The sequence below is a fragment of the Sceloporus occidentalis genome, unplaced genomic scaffold (assembly GCF_023333645.1).
Source record: "Sceloporus occidentalis isolate IW3139 unplaced genomic scaffold, rSceOcc1.0.p SCAF_4, whole genome shotgun sequence".
NCBI classification, from domain to species: Eukaryota; Metazoa; Chordata; class Lepidosauria; order Squamata; family Phrynosomatidae; genus Sceloporus; species Sceloporus occidentalis.
The window spans coordinates 98,612,395-98,639,605 of NW_028316984.1; the positions used below are offsets into that span (position 1 = coordinate 98,612,395).

Below are 27,211 nucleotides of genomic sequence, written 5' to 3' on the forward strand. Positions count from 1 at the left end.
CATGAACTAATACAGTCGGCCCTTCTTATACACGGATTTTTTATACATGGATTCAAGCATACACGGTTTGAAAATGTTCCAAAAAAGTATAAATTTACCTTGATATTCCATTTTTTATAAGGGACACCATTTTGCTATGTCATTATATTTAATGGAACTTGAGCATACACGGATTTTGCTGTACACGGGGGATCTTGGAACCAAACCCCAGCGTATAACAAGGATCCACTGTATAAACAATTAGAGTAAAGCTAAAGAAGAACACTAAAGCAATCATTGTGCTGAAGTGCATCCTGAGGAACATTCCTGTAAAATTTAAAGATAGTATAAAAATACATTTGCAATATTAAGCTTAATTGACAAGGTGCCAGAAAAACCCGACACTGAAGCCAGAGACATTGTCAGGGACGAATGCAAAAAGACACTATCTGTATACAATAAGGGAGAGACGCCTCCGTGGATGAGGGATGAAACTCTTCAAACAATTAAGGGGAGGTGAGAAGCAAAAGCAGAAAGTGACAGAAAGAGAGGCATAAACCTGAATGCAGCTGTTCAGTGACGTATGCACAAAGACAAGAAGAACTACTTCAGTAGTCAGTGCAGAGAAACAGAAGATGACAGGAAAAAAGGAAGAGACCCCTTCCTCAAGATCCAATAAATCAAAGGGAAATTTAAACCAGACTGGGGATGCTCTACAACTAGCAAGGAAACACTTTTCATGACCAAATAGAAATAAATAGGCCAGAAGGGGACTGGCTGAGTGGGTTAAGGAGGTGGTCAATGCCTCCCTTCAACAAGACAAAGTCCCAACATGCCTAAAAGAGGCAGTTGTGAGACCTTTGTTTTAAAAAAGCCATCTTTGAATCCCACTGTAATGAATAATTATAGACCAGTGTCCAACTTACTATTTTTGTGCAAGGTACTGGAATGTGTGGTGGCTTCCCAACTCCAGGGGTTTCTGGATGAAACGGATTATCTAAATCCATTTCAGACCTGGATATGGAACAGAAACAGCCTTAGTCGCCTTGAGGGATGACCTGCGCAGAAAACTGAACAGGGAGAGTATATCCCTGTTGGTTCTCCTGGACCTCTCAGTGGCTTTTGATACCATCAACCATGGTATCCTTCTGGACCGCCTCTTTGGGATGGACTGGAAGGCACTGTTTTCTAGGGGCCAACCCAGAAGGTGGTGCTGGGGGACTCCTGCTTGACCTCTTGGCCATTGGTCTGTGGGCTTCTTCAGGATTCTGTCCTAACATATACATATATTTAACATATACATGAGACCACTGGGAGAGGTTGTCCAGAGTTTTGGGGTGTGGTGTCATCAATATGCAGCTGACACTCAACTCTACTACTCCTTCCCAACTCAATCCAAGGAGGCTGTCCTGGTCCTAAACCAGTGCCTGTCTTCAGTAATGGACTGGATGAGGGCAAACAAGTTGAAACTTAATCCAGACAAGACAGAGTGCTCCTGGTCAGTCAGAAGGCAGATCACACTCCCCCTGGGGGACTCTTGGACTCAGCTTTGAACCTGAAGGCCCAGGTCTCTGCTGTGACCAGGAGTGCTTTCACACATTTAAAACTTGTGCACCAGCTGTGCCCATTTCTTGAGACACTGGATCTGGCCACGGTAGTACATGCCTTAATTCATCCTGTTTGGACTACTGTAACGGGCTCTACACGGGGCTGTCTTTGAAGAGTGTTCGGAAAATTCAGCTGGTTCAAAGAGCTGCTGCCAGGATGCTAACAGGGACCACACAACGCCCCTGCTGAAACAGCTTCATTGGCTGTTTGTTTCTGGGCACAATTCAAGGTGCTGGTTACGACCTATAAAGCCCTATACAGTGGAACCTCGCCATACGCGTGTGCGCCATATGCGGCCTTGAGCATATGCGCTTAAGTCACGGCGCGCGCGCGGGGCAGAAGGGGCGGTGCGTTCCATTCAATTGAATGGGTGCACGCGCCCATTGCGCCGCGCGCCCATTGCGCCGCCGCGCCGCCACACACGAGCCCCATTGTTTACAATGGGGCTCGAGCATAGGCGGAAATCGCCATACGCGGCGGGTTCCGGAACGGATCCCCCGCGTATGGTGAGGTTCCACTGTATAGCTCAGGTCCATGCTATTTGGTAGACCATATCTCCTTGTATTATCCAGCCCAGACTCTGAGATCCTCTGGAGAGGCCCTCCTTTCTGTCCCAACACCATCACAAGCACAGTTGATGGGGACGTGAAGGAGGACCTTCTTGGCAGCTGCCCCTAGACTCTGGAACTCCCTGTCCAGGGAGATCAGAATGGCTCCTTTCTTGATGGCCTTCTGCCGGCAGGCTAAGACCTACCTGTTCACACAGGCTTTTAAGGAATTGTTATAAAGATAGGCTAGGATGTTGTACCTTTTCAAAAAGTTTTGATACAGTTTTTTATACATATATAGTTTTATCTTTTTAAAATGTGTTTTATTATTTTAATAACTAGCTGTTTTAATATTGTAATAATTTAATTCTTTTTAATGTACTTTTTTCTATGTTTTTTTTAATGTTGTGAAGTCGCTCTGAGTCCCAGTTCTGGGAAAAGAGCGAGATACAAATAAATACAAGAAGAAGAAGAAGAAGAAGAAGAAGAAGAAGAAGAAGAAGAAGATAGTGTAAATGATACACTGAAGAGCTGAATAAAAGGGATGAAAGGATGACAGATACATTTAAGGAAGAATGATTTGAAGATGAACCTAAAATTTTAGAAAGTGAAATGAAAGCTGCCCTCAGAACACTTGGGAGAAATAAATCACCAGGAACAGATGGCATAGCAATAGAGCCAACTTCAAGCTACAATCTATTCTTCTTCTAGGTAATACTGTATCTGTCAACAAATATGGAAGAGAACGGCCCACAGACTGGAAATGCTCAATAAATATTCCAGTTCCCAAGAAAAGGGACATTGTATTTTCCATTTCTATGTGTGTTTGTGAAAGCTGGACAATGAAGGAAACTGATTGGAAGAAAATAAGCTCATTTGAAATGTGGTGCTGGAGAAGAGTTCTACTGCTAAAAACATGGACTGCTAAAAAGGCAAACAAGTCTGAGAGCAAATCAAGCCTGAACTCTCCCTAGAAGCGATGATGACTAAACAGGGACTGTTGTACTTTGGACACATTGTGAGAAGGAAAGGCACACTAGAAAATACAATAATGTTTGGTAAAGTAGAAGGCTGTAGGAAAAGAGGAAGACTGCATTACAGATGGACAGTCTAAATCAGGGGTTCCCAACCTGGGTGTCAGAATCCCCCTGCCTCCCCCTCCTCTCCTTCTTCCCGTGGCTGCCAGGCACCCGTGAGGAGAAGGGGACGGGGCAGGGCTCCCTCCTCCTCCCCTTCTTCCCGCAGTTGCCAGGCACCCGCGAGGAGAAGTAGACAGGGGCGGGGCTCCCTCCTCATCCCCTTCTTCCCGCGGTTGCCAGACACCCGCGAGGAGAAGTAGACGGGGCGGGGCTCCCTCCTCATCCCCTTCTTCCCGTTGTTGCCAGGCACCCGTGAGGAGAAGGGGACGGGGCAGGGCTCCCTCCTCCTCCCCTTCTTCCCGCGGTTGCCAGGCACCCGCGAGGAGAAGTAGACAGGGGCGGGGCTCCCTCCTCATCCCCTTCTTCCTGCGGTTGCCAGGCACCCGCGAGGAGAAGTAGACAGGGGCGGGGCTCCCTCCTCATCCCCTTCTTCCCGTTGTTGCCAGGCACCCGTGAGGAGAAGGGGACGGGGCGGGGCTCCCTCCTCCTCCCCTTCTTCCCGCGGCTGCCAGGCACCCGTGAGGGGAAGTAGACAGGGGCGGGGCTCCCTCCTCCTCCCCTTCCCGCAGTTGCCAGGCACCCGCGAGGAGAAGTAGACAGGGGCGGGGCTCCCTCCTCATCCCCTTCTTCCCGCGGCTGCCAGGCACCTGCGAGGAGAAGGGGGCGGGGCGGGGCTCCCTCCTCCTCCTCTTCTTCCCGCAGCTGCCAGGCAACCGCGAGGAGATGGGGATGGGGCGGGGCTCCCTCCTCCTCTTCTTCTTCCCACGGCTGCTAGGTAACTCCGAGGAGAAGGGGACAGAGATGGGACTGCAAGCCCCAACAATCTTTGTGGCTGGAAGTCCCACCCCTTCTCCCTCCAGCGGCCTCCCTAATTGGTTGGGAGGCTGGGAAGGGGCGGGATTTCCAGACTCAAAGGCTGCTGGGGCTTGAAGGCAGCTGAAAGTCCCGCCCCTTCCTGGCCTCCCAACCAATCAGAGAGGCCGCGGGCGGGACTTTCGTCCGCAATGGGGGTCGCGGCCCAACAAAGGTTGGGAACAGCTGGTCTAAATCAAGGAAGCCATTGCCCTGAGTGTGCAAGACCTAAGCAGTGCTGTTGATGATAGAATAGCTTGGGCATCTGTCATTCATAGAATTCCTGTAAGATGAAGTTGACTTGACATCAGTTAACAAGTATATGTGTGTGAGTGTCTGTGTGTGTAGGATTGTCATTTTTGTCTAGACTGTGGCAACTTTAAAACTAGCATGATAGTCAAATTTACAACAGGGCTATTTTGCCAAGCATGGAGAGAGAATTGCACTTGATTCTGCCTGCCAGGCAGCTGTTAAAAAACATAAGCAAAAAATATAGGTACAGACCACCTCCAGTTTTGTCATTACGCTCTTCTGTTGCAAGATACACATCTGGTCTGATTTGACCACAGGAGAGTGCTTTTAGAGATTTCTAATTTCCTAGAGAGAAGACCTGGTACTTTTCAAACAATAGATTGCCTGACATTTTATAGAGCAACCAGACACATTCTAGGACAAGGCTGGCAGACTTTGGGAATATCAGAATTTTTGGAAATAAGCATCTTTCCCTCCTATCCCACTTTTTAAAAAAATGTTTGCTGTGACTGAAAATGTTAACTGTAATGTGGAGGAGCCAAAAATAGTCCATCTTGCCCAGCTGCGTACTACCAGTATCAGATAAAGTGAGCTTTGAAACAGGAGCAGCTAAGATTAAATCCCACTGAATGCCAGAATGGACATTATTTGATTTGTGCATATTAGAATGACTGTGAGGAAGCCCGAGCACCCTCTGGCCTGTGGGGAGGGAAATATTTAACTTTCTCTCTTCACCACCATCAGAATAAAAACTACCTTTAGAAGCAGCTATCTTTTTAGGGAAGCAGATTCCAGTGCTATCAATGGAAGTTTCCTTTGAAACATAAATAGCTGTTTTGGAGAAATGAATTTTGTCAGGACTTCGGAAGATAAAGAAAACATTAAATTCTGGCTGAGACAGTGCCACTCTCTTAATAGCTGCTGTTGGTTGTTCTTGTTCTTGTGTGCCTTCAAGTCATTTTTGACTTATGGCAACCCTAGGGTGAATTTATCATGGAGTTTTCTTGGCAGAATTTGTTCAGAGGGGGTTTGCTCTTATCTTCCTCTAAGGCTAGAGAGTGTGATTTGCCAAAGTACCCAGTTTCCTTGGTCAACCAGGACTGAGACAGAGACATTGTAAGGCTAAGGTTATATACCCTAAAAGCTTACTTTCTAGAAGGGATGTGAGAGAACTTTCTTTGCTTTTTATTTCTCTCATTGCATTCTCTTCCTACCTATGTGTAATCAATAAAGTTACATTTTATATCATCAATTGCTTTGTCTTACTACAGTATACCATTAAGCATGTTTTGGATAAAATCTAAGCAGATGAAGCCCTCCAGAACAATACAATGGATTTCCTAGAAATTGTACTAAATATTATGAGTAATGATAATTGATTGCAGTACTTCCTTCATTGCATTTTGAAGGAAAGACTGACTCATAATATCTGATGATTTGATTCCATTCCTTGTCTGTATGTCAGGTTACTTAAAATCATAACAGTCCTGCAGGACTGATCATGATGACTGATGAAAAGTCCATCTGGTGCAGTATTCCATTTCTGGGAAATCCACAAACAAATTTCATTTCTCATAAGAGAAGATGCAGCAACTTGACCATTGTAAAACACAGCTTGAATGTTGCATTTGGTCACAGTGAACTGTCCCTATAGTTGACTCAGGCTTTGATAGAAAACCAGCTCTTCTACCTGGAGTAAATCAATGCTGGTGAGATATAGTGATACTGATTAGGACCATGTATGTCACCTGTAGGTGGGGGCATCACTAGGGGGCAGATGCCAGCCACAGATGCTGGGGAAATGTCAGGAATAAACTCTTCTAGAACATGGCCACATAGCTCGAAGAAACCACAAAAAACTATGGGTGCCAGCTATGAAAGCCTTCGACTTCAGCACTGATGCTGTTTGGTGCAGCATTATTCACAATTGCTGCACCAAAAATCAAGTATGCATCCCTTGAACAAGAAATGCTCAACGATAAAGGAGTTCAAAATGGATGAGAATTGCTTGAAGGCAAGATATTGAATTGCAAATAATTCTAATGAGAAGGGAAAATGGGAGGTGTTTAAAGAAACCAGGGAAGATGTATAAAGAACTTTCAGATGATATGAGATTTAAAAGAGACAGCATGGCATAGTTGTTTGAGTGTTGGACTGTGACTCTGGAGACCTGGATTCAATTCCCAGCTTGGCCATGAAACACTGGATGTTTTTGGGCAAGTTAAATGCTCTCAGCTTCAGAGGAAGGCAATGACAAACCTCCTCTAAACAAATCTTGCCCAGAAAAGCCTATGGCCGCATTCCCACTATTATTTAAAGCAAATTGCTGATCGGGTTATATGACTGTTGTTCTCATTTGAAACCAGCTCCAAACCTACTGTGACTGGTTTCAATTGTGATGAAGTGAGACAAACGCAAAAACCCTGCTCTTTCCTGACACTAGTTCCTTGGCCGTTCCTTTGGGGAAAAAATTGATTCCAAAGCATGTTCAACTAGTGGGACCAATGGATCTGAATCACATCATTCTGGAGGGGAGGGACTAATGGCAGAGGTGTGTTTACCATCCCTCCTCAGTTTTTGATAGATCTACCATTTCCTCTCCCCTCTCAGTGCTGCCTTTGTGCTTGTTGTGTGACCTATGGGTGCATGATTTTTTTTTTTACTTTGATACCTTGATTTTACAACTACTTGCAATTACTCGTGTGGTAAGCTGAGTTATTGGGCCGATGGCAACGCAGTGAGGCAAGTAGTTGCAAAACCAATGAATTGAATCTTCTGTCATTTTTTAAAAAATATAGTTTCCAAGCCAGGCTGCCACTTATGTCACCGATGATGTGCAAATGATTGATATGCATTTTGAAGTGGCACAAACTAGTGGGGACAACAATTGTGCCAAAAAAAGAGAAGCGATTACAAGAGGATAATGAAAAAGATCGGCTTTCATAGTGGAAACAATAGACTTTTTCTAATCAATTCACCAACACGGAGTGAAGGCGAATCGCAAAGTGGTTTAAATGTAAGTGGGAATGGGACCTATGATAGATTCACCTTAGGTTTGCCATAAATCAGAAATGACTTGAAGGCACATAACAACAACAACATAAGAGAGAAGGGGAAAATCACCAAAGAGGAATACAAATGAATGGACACTATTTATAGAGAGAAAGTCACAATAGCTAAAGTTCAGCATGAGCTCAGGCTTGCTAGAGCGGTTAATTTAAAGTGTGGGTATTGTTGTTACTTTTTTGGTTGTATTTGTACCAAGAAGAAAAACAATGAAATAGTTGGGTCTCTGAATGTAAAAGATGGTGAAATACTAATGGGGAAGAGAGGGAAGGCAGAACTGCTCAGCACCTTCTTTACTCTGTCTTCTCCCAGAAGAAGAATAGTGTTCAGTCAGATGCAAATAGAACACATTATACAGTAAAGAGATTACAGTCCACAATAGGTAAATAAATAATACTGGAATATAGGATTAGATCTCCAAAACCAGATGAACTGTATTCAAGAGTACAGTTGGCCCTTTGTATCCACAGATTCTTTATTCACAGATTCAAGTATCCGTGGCTTGAAAATATTCAAAAAAATATATAAATTCCAAAAAGCAAACCTTGATTTTGGCAATTTATATAAGGGACACCATTTTACTGTGTCACTATATTTAATGGGACTTGAGCATCCACAAATTTTGGTATCCATGGGGGATCCTGCAACCAAACCCCAACAGATACCAAGGGCCCACTGTACTAAAGAACTGGCAGATGTAATCAGAATTTCTGTCCATAATCTTGGAGAATAGAATAGCAGACTGGAGGAGGTTGAATAATATCTGTATCTTGTTTTTTTTAAAGGGAGGGAAATCCAAGCAAAAGCCAATCAATAAACTTGACATCCGCACCAGGAAAGGTTCTAGAACAGATTGTTAAATACCGTATATACTTGACTATAAGTTGACCTCATGTATAAGTTGAGGGCAAGTTTTGGGGCCAAAATTATTGATTTTGCTTTGACTCATGGATAAGTCGAGAGGCATATAGCAAAAGATCTAAAGAATGAAGCAAAGTAAAACAATGTCAAAACTCACAAAATTCCAGCAGACATAACTCTATGTGCTTAGCCTTAAGGCTGGATGGAGGAGAGAATACAAAGGGTAAATGCTTCCAGGACAGATTATCCTCTTGCTTTTCACCAGGGAATGATTCCTTCTTTTAAATAAGAGTTAAGATACAGTACTTACACTGACCCATGAATAAGTTGACTCAGGTTTTTTGTGTCAATTTTTAACCTAAATTTCTACACTTATACATGAGTATATACAGTAGTCAGTGTATGAGCACTTCAAAAAGACTGCTGTGATTACTAAAGCTGCATCCACATGGCAGAAATAATCAGTTTGACCCCATTTTAATTGCCACAGCTCAATGCTATGGAATTCTGGAAATTGTAATTTGTTGTGGCATCAAAGCTCTCTGACAGAAGGTTAAATGGGGAGGAAGCGGAAGCAGTGCAGATACTGGTGAACCATATAGTACAGCACCATACAGATACTGAAGCGTAAGTGCAATAAAGATTGTTTCAATACTAGTATGTTTCCATGTGTTTCGGGAAAGCAACTGATGCACTGTAGAAGCCTTATGTGATAAACTCCTAAGTGTGACATGATAGCCATCTTTAAATATCTGAAGAGATACCATACTTTGAGGGGGAAAGTTGCTTGCATTCTCTCAGAACTTGGCACCACACCTATTAAATAGCCTAGGTAAAGGTAAAGATTTTCCTTTGATATGACTGTCTAGTTGTGTCCAACTGTAGGGCACAACTAAACATTAAAGACATTAAAGAACCTAGGGATGTGATTGGTGCACTGTCTGGTCAGTGTTCATCAGATCAGTTTCATTTATCAAAGCCTGATGAAGTAGACAAGACACTTGAAGCAGTTTGGTTTACCCCATGTGAGCTAAACCCTTTCCCATTTTGTCTGATTAAAATCTAGCAGGGATAAATGCCACAATATGTCAGGGGAAGATGCCTGCTTCTTTGAAGGTGGCAGTGGTGAGCCCTCTCCTGGAGTGGACTTTCCTGGTCCCAGAGGTTTATGGGGAATAGCACTTGATTGATGTTCTCCTTTGGAGCCAAGGTACTTGAGCATGTGGTGGCTGGACAACTTCAGGCATTCTTGGAAAAAACAGATTCTCTGAAGTCATTTCATTCTGGTTTCAGGCCAAGATTTGGGGAAGTGCTACACTACTGATCTTTCTGGATCATGTATTTTATTGGATGAGCTCTGTGGGATGGAACTAGAAGGTGCTGTTCTGTAGTGGTTCTGTTCCTACCCAGAAGACTAGTTCCAGAGAGTAGCATTGGGGGTTTCCAGTTCAACCCCATGACTATTACGTTGTGGAGTGCCACGTGAAGCCACTGGGGGATGTCATAAGGATGTTTGGAGTGGGATGCCATCTATGCTGATGAGATTCCACTCTGTCTTTCCTTGTCATTGGAGTCAGCTAGGGCTGTGCAGGTGCAGGACTCATGTCTGGATGCTGTAATGGTCTGGATGAGGCCAATAAACTGAAATTGAATCCTGATAAGATGGAAGCTTTGTGGATTGATGGCTCTTGGGCCCAACATCTGGGTAGACATCCTGTCCTAGATGGGGTTGAATGTCTCCTGAAGCAGCAGGTTTATACCTTAGGAGTGCTGCTAGATCCATCCTTGTTACTGCAGGCCCAACTGGATTCTGTGGTTTTGATTGGTGTACTAGCTGTGGCCTTTACTGGACAGAGATAACCTAATCACAGTAGTCCATACACTAGTAACCTCCTGGTTGGACTACTGTAAAGCTGGGGCCACCCTTGAAGAAGACTCAGAAACTGCAGCTAGTGCAAAACGCAACAGATTAATTACTGATCGGAGTACCATATAGAAAACATATCATCCCTTCTTAAAAGAATTGCACTGGCTGCTGATACCTCCCCACCCACCCCCCGCCTGAATTCAAGGTGTTTGTGATGACATTTAATGCCCAAAATATCTTGGAATGTTGAGGAAATGCCTCTCCTTATATGTGGCTGCCTAACGATTAAGATCTTCTGGTGGGGGGAAGCGGGGGAATGAACTCCTCCATGTTCCACTAGTAAGATCAATGCACTGTGTTGGGACAGGGAACAGTGGAGGTTATGAGACTGGGGATGGGAGAGGGTTGGGAGAGAAGCGGATCGCTCTCCTGTCTTTCTCCCATCTTAGTCCCAATCTCACTAAAGTGTTTCAGAGATGTCACACTTATCCTGTCACTGAAGTGGAATTGTATTAATGCAAAATCCCATTAATACAAAATGCCAGGACAATTCCACTTCAGTGACAGGACAATGACAGGATAAGCATGAAGTCATCTGAAAGCCTTTTGTGTGATTGTGGTCAATCATGCTTTCCAGACGGGACAATGTCCAGATAAGTGCAACATTATGTGAAAGTCATTTTGAGGTAGAAGATGTTTAAAGTTTCATATTTAGTATGCATATAAATGTAGTTTGTAGAAATAAAAGTACATGCATTAGAAAGAATTTGAGAGGCCCAGGAATGCAGGCAAAAGAGTAAGATTTAAGACATGAGAGCTGAAGATGACTTAGGGTTGTGACCTCGGGGATCTGGAGTTTGTTGCTAGTTGAAGTTAGCAGGGAGACATGAATCCTGGAGAAGAGATACCTCCGCAAGGACTATAAGGGGGGCAAGGACAGATACGGCTAATGGGCTAATGGAATGTGGCTAAGATGTACCTTTAATGTATTCATGTATCTGTACTCTGATTGTATGAAAATCCTATATGTTTAACTTTTGCCATGTCCAATGGGATATGCCAGCTAAAGTTCTTTGTTTTAACACTATATAAAGGAGCCATTTTTCTTGTTCTGGGCTCTGGGATCCTTGTTGGAATGTGAATTCCTCCCAGAGTGACAGCTGTCTAAAATAAACAATCTGTGTTTTGCAAATTCATCTTTGGTCCCCTCCTTTCTGGTTCTGTCAGACCAAGGTCTGCTGTGAGTCTAGTGGGAGAACTTGCAGTGTTTTATCATTTTTCTACAACAATTTCCACGATTGCACAGGAAAGGACTGGACAAGGATGGAAAAAGGACAGGAGTCTCACGTCTGATAATCTCCTCCTCAACTGTGGCACCCAAACTGTGGAATGCCCTCCCCCTGGAAGCCTAACACTCAAGTTATTTGGATCCCACATTAAAACTTGACCGTTCATCAAAGCCTTTGGGCCTCATTAACGCATCCCAAATATGATGTACATAGCTTTAATTTTTTTAAAAAAATTACATTTGTTTTTACTTACTGCTGAATATGGTTTTTAGTCAATTTAATCATTTTATTGCTTTAAATTGTGCAACTTGTGTAACTAATATTTTTTGTTAGTAGCCCTTTGATACTGGGCAGGGAATTAATTAATTAATTAATTAATTAATTAGAAGATGGAGCAAGCTTGTTTTCTGCTGCTCCAGAGAATAGAACACAAACCAGTGGATTCAAATTACCAGAAAAGAGATTCCACCTAAATGGTAGGAAGAACTTCCTGATAGTGGAATAGACTGAGTAGATGGTAAACTGTCATTTGGTGGTCTTTAAATAGAGGTTGGATGGCCTCACTTTTAGGAGTGATTTAGCTGCAGATTCCTGTATAGCAGGGGACTGGAACAGAGATGGTCCTTGCAGTCCCTTTCAACTCTATTATTCTAAGAACTCTGGGCTCTTGTAGGAGATTATCACATGACCATTTTTGCCTTGACTATGCACAGGATGGGATTGGGGCAGAATGGGGGAAAACAGACGTTGTCACACAGTAAATTGCTGCTGCACTGCCACCTGACCATCACCCGTCCCTCAAGCATGCTCTGCCGGCCAATTATTATGGTACAGGGCAAAAATGGCTGTGCAATAATCTCCCTAGATTGTGGCTGCTGCATCATGAAATTCATGTCTGTGCATTGCAGATGTGTCTTTAAGAAGTTATTTGCTTTTTGGCCAAAGCAAAATGAAAAATTAAAGATAAAAATATTGGCTGAGATATATCAGCTCTATAGCAATAGCAAGTACATTTCTATACCACTTATCAGTGCACTTAAGCACTCCCTAAGCGGTTTACAAATTGTAAGCTAATTTCCCCCAACAATCTGGGTACTCATTTTAGCGACTTCTGAAGGATGCAAGCCTGAGTCGAGCTTGAGCCCTTTCGCTGGTATTGAACTCGCAATCTTATGTTTTGTGAGTGAGTGGCTGCAGTACAGGCATTTAACCACTGCGCCACCAGGGCTCTATCACATTATCTATGTCATGCTATGAAGAGATTTCTGGGTTGCAGGCTTTTCATTCACAAATTCTTCTAGAAATGAACTAACAGTTAGAAATGGGCTGTTTTGTTTTTCATCCCTTCTGTGGTTTGACATTCCTCTCATATTACTATACCAGTACATTTTGATAGAGCTAAATGCCAGGTTCTATTTAATTTCTAAAATGCATTTCTCATTCATACCCACTAAAGAGCACTTTTCTTTTCTTTCTTTCATGCTTTAGGACACAGCAATAGTAACTGATGAGTCAGCTCAGGAAATCCCAAAACTGTAACATATAGAATGATTGACTACTTGGTAAGTTTATAGTATCTGTCAGCACTGAATGTAGAAGCAAGGAATTAGTTTTTTTAATACCTGACAGGTTGTGAATGCTGTTGCTATGTAAATCACAAACAAATCCATGAGATTTACTTCAATTATCTACTTGTTGGTTTAAGTGAAATCCCATATACTCACTCTAGCACATTATGTTGATGCAGATCCTGTGTAAATGTCTGCACAGGCATAGAATCATCACACATTATGATCTCTGCAAAGGATTTGTGTGATATCTCAAAGTACTATAACATTACACAGATCAAACTTTTGTAAAATGTGTGTGTGTGCGGGGACTTTTAGAGCGCCATGAAAAGAATGATGTCTGATGCCTCAACGAAAATTGGAGATGCGTTGTTGTTTTTTAAACCTGCAACTTCAAGAATCCTTCAGTCATTATGGCTATGCTAAGTGGAGTTTCTGGGAGCTGAAGTATTAAAAAACTAACATTTCCATGCTCTATTGTTCACATTGTCTGTGCATTCCTAAATGAGGTCTTGCTTTTTATCCATCCATCTAGTGTGACAGCCACCTTTATAATGAAGATTGCTGTTTTGACTTTTGTGCAGAGGAAAAGTAAAAATAAAATCATTGATCATCTTCTGTAGCATAGAATGTAGTAATGGCACGGTGCCAATAAACTACGCACATTGGATGACTAATAGTGCACCCACACTATCAGCGTAGGCAAGGATTGCTGCCATGTAGGGTGCCATTGGTACTTACTAAATGTTTTTAGTCTGTTAATGTCTTGCCTTTTTGAACAAAAAAGATTTTTGAGGTGGATTGTTTCATTCATGTTTGAAAAGTACATAGATGATGAAAAACATTCTTTAACCAATAGCTTGGATTTACTGTCATTTGAATGACTTATATCTGATGTCACAGAGCTAATTTGATTTATTCCGTACATGCTAGTTTAAGTGAGGATAGAGAAAGGTTCAGTACTTTATTCCTTTTTAATTGAATTACTATTTTTAAGAGGTTTTCAAAGAGATATACATGTTTCAGCATTAAAAAGAAAAGAAAAGTGGGATTGTGATGGGGGAGAAGGAATTCAGCAGCACATTTGAGACTAAGTGGTTTATTTTAGAATGATTTAAATGGATTTTAGTCTATTACTTTAGATCTGTATCTGACGTAGAAGACGGAAATCCAGAAATACTCATCCTAAAGTAAACAATTTAGCCCCAAAAGTGCTGCTGAATTTTCCCCTCCTCCCTTACTTCCATTTTTTAACCTCTAAGAAAAATCACCAAGATGCTGAATTTTTATCAATAAAATATATGTAGCATGTGTTGCCCAAAACCAGAGTAATGCTACTGACTACAGTTTTCTACAATACTTCCCTGTAATAAGCTAATTCTTGTAATACTATTAGCATTTTGAGACAAAAGCATGGTGAAAGGATCAGTACTGTATAAAGTTTTTTGTTTATACTAGCATGGAACTTCTTGTCTCTTGTCTAAGGGAGGTATTTTGTTGTGCCAAATATGTAATAAGTGCTTTGTTGTAGAAAATACATTTGCAAAGACTGATGCACATTACCTCCATTGTGAAGATACGATGCAAATGTAAAATCAAACCAAACCCTTAAGCGGGAAGCATGACACAGTTACCATCCACTGTGACACACATAGAGCAGATGTTTGCATGAGGTTCCTGCATATAGTACTGTGTGCAGCCAGCAATGAAGTGCAGAGCAATCCAAGATTGTACTTAAGGACAAGAAAATCCTGGATTTTACAAATCCATATTTCTTCATCATTTTGAAATGGATTTCCTACATAGGCAGAATTCTGCCAAAACACTATACAAATGACTAAACCTGCTGGTTGTTTTTGTGTTGTCTGTTACTGCTACAGGGCTTAATTAGATTTGTTTTCCTCTTCTGATTCATTCAATTTTAAAACCTAAAAGCCAATAAATGTTTAAAAACACAACACCCTTCCTATATTTAACTGGGCATTACAGCGCTGTAACTTTGGCTCCAAACGTTTATATGGAAAAAGCAAAATAAAAGGATAGCTGAACAATGTTTGGAACAATAGAAGCCAGCCAATGATGGGAGGGAAGGGCCTTGGGAGTGAAAAGGGGATTTTAAAAAACGATATGGTTGAGAGCTGTCAGTTTGGTTGAGAGTTGACAATTATGGGGTCAGTTGAACTGTTGTTGTTATTTCTTACTAGCATCTCCCCATGGATTCAGAACTGATTGCCTGAATTTGTTGAAAGAAAACATCTGACATGATTCTGGTTGAATGCTGTTATATGTTTGTAACTAAGATTGGAACATGTTAAAGCATTTTCTTTTTCACATGTTATAATAAACCACATTAATTCTCTAGTTATTTTGTGAAATCTAACTCAGACTGTGTTCTTTACCCTAAATCAAAAGCTGGTCACACTTACAATAACAAATACCCAGCTAACACACACACACACACTAGTCTACAGTGAGGTCACCTGGCAACCCAGTCACCCCAAATCCAAGGCAGGCATCCAAGGATATGAACTGCTGGGCCAGCCTTGGGAAGATAAATGTCACAGATGTACAAATACATGTGATGAAAATGTTAAAGATCTGATTATTTAAAAATAAATAGGCTACAGACATTCATATGAATGGAGAAATAAGAGCTTTACGAGTGTTGCCCCCTAAAAGAGAAGGTATAACGCTCTAGGAGACAGAGGCCTAGTTGTACAGAGATCTACAGAAAATATTACAGTTGAGGCACTGTATATTATTTGAATGCAGAAAATTTTGTAAATGTACCCAAAATCGATTAATATTTTGTAAGAGGACAGAAGTTAGAGAACTCTTCTGATTCAAGGTCTGTGAAATGGAAGGTGTTTGCAACAAGGACTATCATGGCCAGGAAACCTTTGTCAGGCTACAATTGCTGCATCCCATTTTGGATAACTCTTAAGGAGTCATATGCCAGTGATGAGCAAGGCCAAAGCACACATATTTATGCATATCCACAAACAAACACAGATATATATAAGCCTTTGTACACATCCATTCATATGCATCTGTTTGCATGTAAAATGCATTCAATGGAACACTATCACCACCATGCAGAAATTAGGCTTGACAAAAGTATGCTGTTGGCATTTAGGTGTTTAAAGAATCTGATTGTCACGTGTGTGGAGTTAGACTCTTCACTGAGGGCTCAGCACACTGACAGTGGAGGTTAATGCCCCCCCCCAACTGCATACGTAATAAAGGACACCCTTGCCCTGTGCAATTTGTCCATGGAGGAAGAGAGCAATTCTTACCTCCACTGACAGAAAGGAGGCTTCCTTTTCTGAGAATCCAAAATATAAGCACAATCTGCAGCCTGTGTACAAAAATGCCCCATTACCTGCTGCTCAGCAGTTTCTAATAAAAGAATATGCGAAGTCGAAGGCTTTCATGGCTGGCATCCATAGTTTTTTGTGGGTTTTTCAGGCTATGTGGCCATGTTCTAGAAGAGTTTCTTCCTGACGTTTTGCCAGCATCTCTATGCCACCCACAGATGCTGGCAAAACGTCAGGAAGAAACTCTTCTAGAACATGGCCACATAGCCCAAAAAACCCACAAAAACTATAAAAGAATATGCATTGATGATTTCAAAAATTAAAAGAAAAAAAGAAATTCAACATACATATGCAAACTGTTGCATAGACATAAACATATAACTGACTCTCCAACCCAACAAACACAACAGCAACAACAATGAAAAACACATCAATATACTATATCCCCCAGCCTACCCTTAAAATAAGATTTCCTTCTTTCTTCTAACAACCACCAGTATCTATATTCTAATTTTCCCTCCCTATAATTTATTTTTCATTGATTATCTAACATCTATTGTCTATTAGATCAATAATCTACTGTCATCTATTATACTGCTCAGCAGTTTCCTTCATGTCAGCTGAGAGGCTGAGGGAGCATTGGCAGGTTGAAACCTCTTTCCTATTACAGCAGTGGTTCCCAAACGTTGGTTCTCCAGTTGTTCTGGATGTCATCTCCCAAATGGTCCAGCCAACTTGGCCAAAGTCAGGAATTTTGGGACCTGAAGTCCAACACACCTGGAAGAGCAAAGTTTGGGAACCACTGCATTACAGAGTTGATCAGGAAACAGATGAGCAAGGGAGAAAAAAGCAGGGTTGTGGAATAAACAGGACTAAGGAGAGTTGGTGAGGCTTAGGAAGATTGTCTATGCTAAGACATTGGTTCTCAAACTCTAGTTTTCCAGTTGTTTGGGACTTCAGGTTCAGGTCCTAAACTTTAGTCATACTAGCTGAGACTTCTGGAAACTGGAGTACCAGAGTTTGAGAACAACTGTTAGGGGCCATATGGAGAGGCCCACGAGGCCCATAGACTACTTGTTCCCCATGTACACTTTAGAGCAGGGGTGAGCAATTCTTCTTCTGCCAAGGGCCACGTTCTTTGAGAGGGGTGTAAGCTGTGCTGTGTTGTTTTTAATTGTTCTTGTCATGGTTTTAAATTATTTTACATTGTTTTAAAGTATTTCTATACTTAATTGTGTTTTAAATTTTGTTACTGCTCATTCTTAATTTAAGTACAGTACCTACAAGGGAGCAAAGTGAAGGCATTACCCCTTCAATAAGAATCTGACCCCAAATGAAATTTTCATTCAGTCCCCTAATTTTAGTAGTAGCTTAAACTTCAGTTGAGGATTTAGAAATAGAGGCTAAGCAGGCAAAGTGACCAAGGGAATGGAAACCCAGCAAATACAAGTGTTCTCTGTGTTAATTATTTTCAGTGGCTCACCAGCTGCAATGCTATAATATTGGGATTGAATAACATTTCACTTGGGGGATCAGAATTCTTATTTTTGGAAGTCAAGGCCTTCATCTCCCCCTGTCCATGCAGCTATACCCCTGCATATACTTTGTTTTAACACATGTGTGATCTGTCTTGAGTCCTGTTCAGGAGAAAGCAGGATAATAAATTAGTCAGATAGATAGATAGATAGATAGATAGATAGATAGATAGATAGACAGACAGACAGACGGCACTAATAGCTTTCCATAATAACAAAATAAACATGTGGGTTTTTTTAGAAGTCCAGGGTACCTATGGTACTAAATGTTTAACCTACTTTTTCCTTTTCTTTTTCATTTGTTTCTAGGTTTTTTAAAGCATAAATATTTGAAGATAAAAAACTTTGTTCTGCAAAGTATCATTCCTATCAGAAGAGTACTGGAAGAGACATAAGCAGACCTAACCATGTGACTGAGAATAATGGTTTGTTAGATGGTGAGTATGTTTGTTTTGATCCTAAACAAACCAACAAAAAACAAAACCCTTTTCTTCTATGTCATGAAGAAAATATACTAGAAGGGGGTACTCTATGAGAAAATGTATTGTTCCACGTCTCTGCTGCAAGTTCCACCAACCCTTTACAAATATCCCTTCCTGTAGTAGATGACAAATATTTACACTGGTAATATTACCTCGATTTAAAGCTCTTGGTTTATAAATAGCAAAGTTTTCAGAACTTGATTAATTTAAAGCTTTTAAATAAAGAAGATTGTCAGAGGTGACTTAAAATAAAACATATTATTTAACAGTTTATTTTGGCTTCAGTTACTCACAGACAGACAAAATGACATAGTGGTTTGCGCATTGGACTACAAATCTGGAAACCAGGGTCTGATTCCCATTTGGCCATGAAACCTCCTTGGGCAAGTCACATGTTCTCAGCTTCAGAAGAAGGCAATGAACAAATCTTGCCAAGAAACCCCCATGATAAGTTTGCCTTAGGGTTACCATAAGTCAGAAATTTGAAGGTGCACAACACACACATGCAAGGCTGTGCATTGCTTTATCGCAGTAGTCCTAAGGACAGTCCTGAAATCATCCTAGCCACTAGTAGAATCTAATTTGAATGTTTTCTTCTGCCATGCACAATTCATGTTCAAAGTACACTCCTTAGAATTATCATCAGCACATTTTTGTTGCTGTGCGTCTTCAAGTTGACATTGCTTTATGCTGACCCTCTCCTAGGGTTTTCTTGGCAAGATTCATTCAGAGGGCTTTTTCCATTTCCTTACTCTGAGGCTGAGAGAATATGACTTGTCCAAGGTCACCCCATGGATTTCTGTGGCTGGGGGAGATTCATATCCTAGAATCCTAGAATCATTTGGAGGAGACCACATAGCTGTATGGTCCAGTTCACTGCTATGCAGGAATACACACTCCCAGAGTCCTATTCCAACATACAAAACACTGCATCATGTTGTCTCTTTACAGCTCATTATTTTGTGACATTTTAGTTAGCCCAGTATTGTCTTAATACACATTTTTTAAAAAAGGCCACTGTGTACCTTTAGAAACCCAGTGGACCCCAAACATTTTCACCCACTTTCTTCTTGGGTGATTATCCTAGCATCCTCCAGTGCTTATTTGGTAATATTAGGCCTGTTGTTCTTCAGCCAATTCAAAACGACAAATCTTGATCACTTTGTACCCTTTGTACCCTTGGAGCAACAGCCAAGCAGCTGGCTAAGCAGCAACTGAGAAGCCTCTTACATGGGCTGGCCTTGTGGCAAAGGCCAGCATGGGGAAGAGGGGTTTTGGTTGCTGCTCCATTTTCACCTGGTCACTCTGGGAACAGCAACTGAACAGTGATTGAGAAACTTTTCATCCATGTTGGCCTTGTGACAAAGGCCAGCACAGGGGAGAGGTTTCTCAATCACTGCTTGACTGGCTGTGCAGTTGCTGCATCCCAAGGTGACTGGGTACAAAGGAAGAAGCTTCTTCCCAGTGGTGAAGAGGAGCCCAACCACTATCTCACTTTTCTCCCTGGAGAGGAAGGATTCTCAGTCCAAGAGAAGCAAGAAAAGTGAAGGACTTTTTCAAAGAATTGACTGCAGATGCTCCTCCTTCTTCTTCTCCAGAGACGTACCTTCCCCAGACAGCTTCAAGTTGTCCCCTTGAACACACAGAAATCTTCTTTCTTCTGCTACTTCCTTTTTCAGCCTAATTGGTGAAAGAAAGCAGTTGCAGTAGCACAGCTCCACCCTGCCAGCCAAGTCCTGGCAAAGCTCACAAAGCTTGAGCAGGGACCCAAATGTGAAAGCTCTTTTCTGTTGCTGCTTCTCCCCTGCTCCCATATGCTTTAACTCTTTGCTCCAGTCACTCAAAATGGCACTGCAGGAGTGAGCCCATGTGAGCAGGCAAAGAGCAGGAGACACCACCACATGAAGTGATCAACGATGTTATGCAGTGGTTTTAAAGAACTCTAAAAAGAGAAGTTTCATGCAATGCCCACCGTAGTCCTAAAGGCCTCTGGTTCCCCCTTGTCTTTTTTCCATGCCAATACTTGAAGGCCCCCCTGAATCTTTCCACCATCCCCAGGGGGGCAGTACCACCCATTTTGGGAATCAGTGCTTTACATTCTCAAAGTGGAACAAAGCATCAGCATCATGGACAGCATTTTGCCAACCATGGCAAAACTCTCTCTCACACACACTCTTACACACACACACACACACACACACACACACACACACACACACACTAAAATGTTTATTTTAAAGGGAAGGGTTTTGGAGTGAATGATTCCTTTTGAGATCTATACCCGGCTGAGTAAAGCCTATGGCAGTATAACAGAAGGGCAGTTGGAAGGAGCACATGGTGATCTAAGTAGAGATTCCAAAAGAAGAGTGATCTTTAAGTTGGCTGAAGGGATTGGGGAGAAATCCACCTGGTCCCATAGTTCCTGCCTGAGAGCAACAGCAGTGGTAGTGATAAAGCTTAATTTTGAAGCAGTCAAAACGCTTGGACAGAGGTCCACTAGCACAGAGATAAAACTGATTATCTGAACATTCATATGGCTCCTGCCAGTATCAAATAATATAAAACAAGCATAGGAATGACCCTTACATTTACAGCAAACAACCTCTTACAGTTACAGCAAACAACCTCTTCGCCCCCACAGGTTCTGCCTTCATAAGCCTTACTATTCTGTTGCTTTTAAAAAATGTCACATATTGAGAAAATAACCTGAAACTTGGCAGCTATAATCTACCTGTTGAAGTCTAAGCATGTGTCAGATTTCGGTCTAATGAACACAGATCTGATAAACGCTGTCTGAGCTACAGCAAGTAACTGAATAAGTGCTAGAATTATTTCTCTCTGGTGTTAAGAAAGGCTTTTTAAAAAAATATATAAATTTCTGTCAAATTTATTAAAAAAAACCTTTTCTGAACACTGGAGAAAAAATTCCTGATATACCTTATCCAGGCTTCTTGAAGAAGGAAATTCTTGGTTGGTCTGATGAAGTACTGGGCAGTGGTTCAAAAGGTATTAGGGTTGCTGTTTTTATGATGTATCAAACCCTGTGGGACCAAGTACTGGCAAAGTTGTCTCACAAAGACTCATTTCATTCTGAAGAACAAATCTTGTCAGTGTTCTATAGCATCACATTGACTGTCATTGGATATCAAGAGAAGATACAACTTCCCCTCTCTATTTGTTAGAGACTTTACAGATTGGGGATTTTAAAAGAAATTGTATTTCCTACTCAACTCTCCCATATTTTCTGTAGATAAATGTTATGAAAACGATATACAGCATATCCTCCATGATAGAAAACCTACAAAATTTCAGATTGGATGCAAATTTTTCCAGATGGATATTATTCAGATTGGAGAGGGATTCACTTCTTCTTATTTCCCAATATTGTTGTTGTTATTTTTACCATTTTTAAGTAAGACCTATCATAATTTCTAGGAACTGAACAGGAATAGGAAAATAAATCACATATGCAACTTTGGGAAATGGAAGTTAAGACTGGCAGTTGATATGGAGAAGTGAAACAGACTGGTGATATTTTGTGAGGCAGAAGCCCAGGTAAAGTGGTTATATGGGAACTATTAATACATACTGTAATTTAAGTGTGTCCACCAATTTTGTCTGTCAGCATTCTGGCAGTGCTGGAGGGGTAGGAAAAACAGTCAGCTGTGGCAAGCGTAAGGTAATCTTTGGTTTCATCACATTAACTGCATTGGAAAATCTTTGAAACTAGGGAAAATTTCAGAGCTTTTGAAAATGTATTAGGTCATGTATATTATAGGTCTCTCTCTCTCTCCCTCCCTCCTCATTCTCATTTCTTCCTATGTTCTCTTCATCCTCATACTCTTAGCTCTTTCTTTACTTTACTTTTCTTTTTTGTGTAACCCTTAATTAAGGACCACTAGTATTTGAGATTTTATAAACACTTCCTCTCTGGCTGTGTGCAGTACTAGAAATAGAAGTATTGGCAACATGACAGCCCAGTGAGAAGATTACTCATAATGAGGAATTTGGAAAAATAGCAGGTTGTCCCTGAAATCTGTTTCACCAACAGTGCTCTCGATTTGTGACTGATAATTGCCAGGGTACCCCTGAAGGATCCCTTGCAAGATCCTGTTGCTGAGAAAGGCCATATCACAGGAATGGAATTGCTTTACTCTTTCCTTCTCTGGCCAGCCAAGAAAAATCTCCTGACATCTTGGATCATTGATTTTTCACCAGGGATATTGCCCCCTACCCGCTTATATGGTATGGCATTTTCTATTTAAAAATAAAACTTAAGGTCTGGTGTAATAGTTCCTTCATCCTGAATTTCTGGTGCTATGCATTCACAGTCTCATTGATAATAAGATATGGCACCACTTGGAAACTCAAACAGTTGAATTTGCTGTGGTGCATAAAAGAAGGACATTGAGAAACTGGAGTGTGTCCAAAGGAAGGCAACTAAAATGGTGAAGGGTCTGGAAACCATATCCTATGAGGAACGACTTAGGGAGCTGGGGATGTTTAGCCTGGAGAAAAAAAGGTTAAGAGGTGATATAATAGCCCTGTTTAAATATTTGAAGGGATGTCATATTGAGGAGGGAGCAAGCTTGTTTTCTGCTGCTCCAGAGAACAGGAACCGGAACAGTGGATGCAAGCTTCAGGAAACGAGATTCCACCTCAACATTAGGAGGAACTTCCTGACAGTAAGGGCTGTTCGACAGTGGAACACACTCCCTTGGAGTGTAGTGGAGTCTCCTTCCTTGGAGGTCTTTAAACAGAGGGTGGATGACCATTTGTCAGCTGTGCTTTGATTGGGATTTCCTGCATGGCAGGACGTTGGACTGGATGGCCCTTGTTGTCTCTTCCAACTCTACGTTTCTATGATTCTATGACATTTTCTAACATTGGTGCCTATGTGTGGAGGGATCATCATAACAATTAGCTTTCTGTGTCTTCATATGAATTGGTAAGTCACATCTAGATAGTCAACTGAATTTTTAATCCAGCCCAATAGGGGCATAAATGGTATTTACCACAAAGACAATTACGGAAACTTTTTTTTTTACTTGATGTATAGGTCTGCAACCATACGGGGCTAATGATTATTTGACATATGACAAACATTTGAACTGTGAGAGCGTAATGAAGAACATGAAGTGAAATATTTCATTACAGTGGACCCTCCCTATCAGCAGGCTGGCAAACCATAGATTTGACTGCCTGTGGATCACCACACCCCATATTATTCAGTGGTGGCATGTGCACACAGATACACTGATGTGTCATGACATGACAGTGTGCATGTCACTACCACTGAATAATATGGAGTGTAACCATCCACCTTTTTTGCCATCCAGGGGGAAGGTTCCTCTGTAATTATGAGAAAGAAGAAACAGGAAAGTGGAGACACATCTTAGGTAGCTGATAAATTTAATTATGGAACACCCCCCCCCCCCCAATACACACACAATATTTATGACATAGAAGAAATACAAAGGTGGAGATTATTTTCTGTGAAGCTCCTTAACTCCTCTCCCTTGGAAATGTGACCATTATCAATCAGAAGCGCTCTCTCTCTCTCTCTCTCTCTCTCTCTCTCTCTCTCTCTCTGTGTGTGTGTGTGTGTGTGTGTGTGTATATATATATATATATATATATATATATAATTAGTAAGAATGTGATCAATATTCATTCTAGCATGGCTACTGAACTAGAAGCCAACATGGCTGAGATAGTGTGACTTGAGTGGGTAGCAGCAAGTGAGATTGGTTTCTAAACTATTGGCTAGTACTTCACTTGTTGAATTTTGTATGCCTTCCCTAGTGTCTTGTTTTCATAGAATCATAGAATAATAGAGTTGGAAGAGACCGCAAGGACCATCCAGTCCAACCCCCTGCCAAGCACACTGTTCTCCTTTACTGCTGATTTGTATCCCATCTCTATTTTATTAACAGAGGCTTGCAATAACAAAAAACATTTCTCTCTCAAGTGTTCATCTTCTTCTTCCTCTCATACCAAAAGTTGGCCATCATCATGGCTAAGAGTGTCTTCAAGTGTGATTGCTCTAAACCAGCGGTTCTCAAGCTGTGGATCATGACCCCTTTGGGGACTGAACGACCCTTTCACAGAAGTCGCCTAAGACCATCGGAAAACACATATTTCCGATGGTCTTAGGAACTGAGACACTGCTCCTCTATCCGTTTTATGGTTGGAGGTCACCACAACCTGAAGAACTGTATTAAAGGGTCACAACATTAGGAAGGGTAAAAACAACTGCTCAAAACAAAGATGTTGTGTTGCATCCATTTTCTAAGTTTTTCAACCAAGTTGTGTTCTTCCCATTTATTTTACTTTGAATAACCAGCTATATCTTTCTGTATTTAGCATTTTTCATTGTATGTCAGAAATATTTGAGTTCTTCCAAATTTGGTGTGATTTTGTGGTCTTGATAACTCTAATAATTCTTCTTGGTTCTGGAAATTCTTAACATTTTGTAATACGGCCACATTTCAGATCTTTCAATATTTGGTGTGATATTGTATGTAGTCAATACAGTAGAATTAAAAGCTGCTATATCCCAACTTTCACAATTTTTTGCTATTTTCTTAAGCACAGATATCTCAGTTTAACACTTTGGCTTTCAAACTTATGAAAATCTACAGGAGATGATTTTGGGAGTGGGGATTGGAAACCACCCTACCCTACCCTTCAAGGCAACACAATTTTATTTAGCCCTGCAGGGTTCATAATAACTGTTGGGATCACCAAGTTCCATCTACTAAACAAATGTTCTGTAATAAGGACTTGGATGTTCTGTTTAATATGTCTGAACAATAGAATAAACTTTACAAACTCAGTGCCCACCCACTGTGTAGACAGAGAAGGGTACTGGGAGAAATCTTTAAAAATAAATTCAAAATTGACAAGATACTAGCATAGAATCAGCAGTGCTCCTACTGACTATTGTTTGTATCCACTGTTGCACCACACAGTATTTATCAAACAAAGAAAATGAAAGCACATGGCTATATCTTAGCAATCTCTTACGCTCTGACAGCTCTTAAATCTTGATGTTCTGTCCCATCCTCTCTCAGCATATCTGTTTTTTCTAAAATCCTGAACAGCAATGTATTGTGTTGCATTGTATTCATTTATTTATTAAAATATTTACATCTTGTGCTTTATTGTGAATGGTCAAGGTGGAGTCTGTTGTTGTTAACTGCCCTTAAGTCGATCCCTATTCATGGCTATCCTATGGGTATAACATCTCCAGTCCTTATTCTCATCCTCTTTGCTTAGGTCCTGCAAACCTAGGCCTGTGGCCTCCCTGACTGAGTTTACCCATCTGGCATATGTTCTTCCTCTTTTTCTCCTTTCCTCTACTTTTCCTAGCATCATTGTCTTTTCTAATAATTTATTCCTTCTCATGATGTGGCCAAAGTATGATTGCATCAATTTAGCTCCAAAACAGTTTCAGTTTGAGACTGCTTTATCTGCCTTGGCTCAATGCTAGATAATTCTAGGAACTGTAGTGTTTGTGAGACATTTAGCCTTTTTTGTCAGAGAGCTCTGGTGCCACAATAAACAGTTCCCACAATTCTCTAGCACTGAGCCAGAGCAGTTAAAGTGGTCTTAAACTGGATTGTTTCTGCAGTGTGTTTTAGCCATTAATCATCTTGGCTAGATCTTTTCTAGGACTGATTTGTTTGTCTTCTTGTCCGTCCACAGTAATGTCAGCACTCTTCTCCTGAACCACATCTCAAAAGTTGGTTCTCTTTCAGTCTGCCTTCTTCACTGTCCAGCTCTCACATAGTGATGGGGAATACAATTGCTTGAACAATCCTCACTTTTCTTATTAGACCCTCATTAGAATGACATAATATTTTCATTGACTGGGGCATTTAATCCAATCTTGCCTTCTTTTGTCATGTGTGGGCCACAAGCAAGCCATGGAAATCTTACAATGTTAGTCATTAAGTTTCCTAAAATAAGTGCTATTTCCAACCACTACAAAACCTCTAGAGTTATACAATCAAACCATTTAATTTCTATTGCAATATTGGTTAAGGATACACAGTGACACTGTGGGGCAAACATTACTGCTAGTGGCATCTTTTGGTTGGAATCTCTACAGGGTCCAGAGTAAAGTTTGGACCAAGGAATTTAGCGCATGCCGTTCCTGCTTTAGAGATAACTGCATGTATTTGTATCTTTCAATTACCAACTACTTGAGAAGTGAAGATTGCTGTGTGTTCACACATCCTGGAAGTGGTGATTCAGGAAAGCATGATCTCTTTCTTCCCTCTGTCTTCTTGAAGTTCTAGGCATGGTTTTGATTGGGACAAACAGTAGCAGCTCCCCAGAGTCAGTCGTTGAAAGAAACTTCTGGAGATCATTGAACATGTTTCCTATCTCTCATGTCTATTTGACTTCCAATGTCATGAGAAGCTTTAGGCTGAGTGAGCTAAACCTGATCTATCACTGGGGTGAAGTAATTCTTTTGGGAAATCTGATGTAGGATCAGCAATTTTTTTGCCTGCTGTAGGAGTCTTTGTCCCAATTTATTCTACTTATATATTGTACAAGTATATACGTAAAACATGGAGCCCTAAATCCAGTCACAAATCACAAGTATAGTAGGCCTGCAGAATCAGTGGAAGTTTAGTAAGTAAATATGCACGTTCCTATTGATTCAGCAGTTTTGCTGTAACAGGGGCTAACAACTGGATGTAATAATAATTTTTTTTAATTAGTATTTCTATCCCGCTTTTTGCCAAGCAATCAAAGCAGCATGCAACAAGGTAAAATACAACCATATATACACAGTAAACCCCCCCCCCCTTAAAACAAGATTAAACAGTATAAG

At 41.1% G+C, this 27,211-nt stretch overlaps 2 protein-coding genes across 2 annotated transcripts in view; one reads left to right on the forward strand and one right to left on the reverse strand.

Annotated features, from left to right (window-relative positions):
• Positions 1-27,211, reverse strand: part of LOC149314394 (oxysterol-binding protein-related protein 5-like) — a 642,611-nt gene that overhangs the window by 536,473 nt on the left and 78,927 nt on the right. The window lies entirely within an intron of this gene.
• The window catches only part of PTPN5 (protein tyrosine phosphatase non-receptor type 5), a 79,837-nt gene continuing 70,846 nt past the window's right edge, over positions 18,221-27,211 (forward strand). Inside the window, exon 1 of the mRNA XM_089523450.1 lies at positions 18,221-18,318. The gene's annotated coding sequence lies outside the window, so the exon portion shown is untranslated. The remainder of the gene's footprint in view (positions 18,319-27,211) is intronic.